The 2,376-nt window shown below is 37.9% G+C and overlaps 1 long non-coding RNA gene across 1 annotated transcript; it reads left to right on the plus strand.

Moving 5' to 3' along the window:
* The first annotated feature begins 139 nt into the window (after nucleotides 1-139).
* On the plus strand, nucleotides 140-1,089 carry LOC121966069. The gene is made up of 3 exons (XR_006107557.1): nucleotides 140-448; nucleotides 548-662; nucleotides 768-1,089. It is a non-coding gene; the product is annotated as an uncharacterized LOC121966069 (long non-coding RNA).
* The last annotated feature ends 1,287 nt before the right edge of the window (nucleotides 1,090-2,376 follow it).

Here is a 2,376-nt window from a genome sequence, read left to right on the forward strand (position 1 = left end):
GTGTTTGTTCCAGGTGCATAAAAACTAAACACTGCCTGTACAGAACAGCTATATTTTTGACTCTTGGGACACAAAGCAGACCTGTGCCAGATGTTATTAGAGGTCTTAATGGTTCACGATGTAGCAGAATATCAGAAATGTACTTCGGCCCCAAACCATTCAGTGTTTTATCAATAGGCAGCATAGTAGAAGCCTTCAGGTAATGGTTGCACTTCATTTCTGTTCAGTGAAAGTTTTCCACACTCAAAAATAATAATAATTTCACAGATGGAAGTGTGATTTGACCGTATTTTGCCTTTTCAGACTTTGAATGCATACTGGACAAACACCTGCAGCCGTTGCCTTACAGCGAGCCCAGCACACTGCAGATCTCAGACCAAGGAAAAGTTCACTGGGGGACGGCCTCAGTGGAAAACATCAGGGATGAGCTGCCACCTGGAGCTCAGCGGTAGCCGGATTTATCAGAAACTAATGTTAAAAATGAATATTACAGTAGACCAATCAGAAATTCAATATCTTTGTCACTCTGTTTTGACTCATCTCTCAGGGTTGCCGTGGACTTTCTTGATTCAAAGTTATTTTGCAAGAACTCCCATCATAAGAAAGGTGAAGTCCTGATGAAGAAGAGACACCTTGAAATTCTGGGATACCGTGTCGTTCAGGTGAGAAAATATTGTTTAAGATTGCATTTGATGTTGTGTGTCTCCTGCACTGAATCATATAAAATGTCAGTGACACTCAGAGGAATAATTTGTGTTTTTATACAGATCCCTCACTTTGAGTGGAACTCAATGGAGCTGTCAACACCAGACGCCTGGAAGGAATATCTGAGGAAGAACATATTAAGAGAGCTCTCCTCTTGAAGGCCTTATTTATTGAACAATGAAGTAATGTTACAGTGAGAGCTCTGACACAGCTATGAGTTTGGTCTGAGAATTTTCGGGCTGAAAGACTGAACAGAGTTATGTTAACGGTATGTTAAATACATCAAGTGCTCTTTATCTTTGGTCATTGAGCATAATGTTGACATGAATCTATCTCATTCGTGTTAATTGAGATGTGTATTATGTGCTTTTGTATTAAAATGATTATTTTAAGTAAAATACAAAGTTTTATTATTTGTTTTTTACATACTGTATATATCTAACATGAATGGGGAGCTGGGTACAACATTTTACATTTGGCCATCATGCATTTTGCTTGCAAATAACATGCTGCTGAAAAGAAAGTCCACATGGTGAGCCACAAGAGGAGCCAAAGTTTAAAATGACCAGAACATCAGCTGATTCGTCCTCTCTATGCAATTCAGACTAACAAACTCTTAATTTAGATGTTTTGAACATAACCATGAGCCAACATTTTCTCAAGACTGATTCCAACATATTCATAATACCTATTGATTGTGAATTACAAGCTACATATTATAAAAAATCAGATTTCCATGTTCTTTTTTATAAAGCAGGTAAAGGTACTATATATATATACTGTGAAAGTATCAAAACGCTCAAACTAAGAAATGCATACAGACGGTATTTAGAAACTGCCTTTAAACAAGCCTATTTGTGATAGTTGTGATGAACTATACTATGTAGCTATAGTATTACAAACAGTAACTTTACATAAATGTGGGAGTTTTGTGTGGCTGGCGAACAAGATTATGTGTTGAAGAAGCTCAGGAGGCAGTCCATGTAAAAAAGAAAAAACAAGGCGGTGATTTATTAACCAAAAATCACAATTAAAACAGATAAGAACAAGTCCTGCAAAAAATAGACAAAAAAGCAACTGAGGTGAGAAACAACTGAAAAAAAAATCACAGCCTCACAGCTAGCTGCCAGTGGCTAATTATAATCCCTCCTGGCCACACTCAAACTGGATTTCATCCACTGCATAGGGGTCAACCAAAAATGGGGAATACATCTTAAACCTGATACTTACAGGCCAACATCAACATAAAACTAGCAAAACATTTACAAGTAAGCCAGAATCAATATATCCCTCTCTCTGGGATGAATTTTGCTTCCAAATCCTCGATCTATATGACACCAGTGTCTGATCACACAGACAGAGGACCTCTGCCCCCCCGCCTCAACCCAGGCTGTCAGCAACCACACTGACACTGATGAACAAAGAGCAAAATCACTTTCATCAATAAACCAGGTTGTAACAAAAAGCAAAAAACAACACAGAAACCTGGTTTATGATTTTTTTTACAGAGGCCAATTGAGACAAAACCTCTAATCTATTTGCTTTTTATGGGGTGAGGGACAGAAAATAGTATGTTGCAGCTTATATGTAGCTATTTCATATAACCGAATGACCTATTAGAGCGCCCAGTATCATTTACCAGGACTTACACACGCCTGTTATCTAATCGAC

Source organism: Plectropomus leopardus, unplaced genomic scaffold (genome assembly GCF_008729295.1).
Source record: "Plectropomus leopardus isolate mb unplaced genomic scaffold, YSFRI_Pleo_2.0 unplaced_scaffold22964, whole genome shotgun sequence".
NCBI lineage: Eukaryota > Metazoa > Chordata > Actinopteri > Perciformes > Serranidae > Plectropomus > Plectropomus leopardus.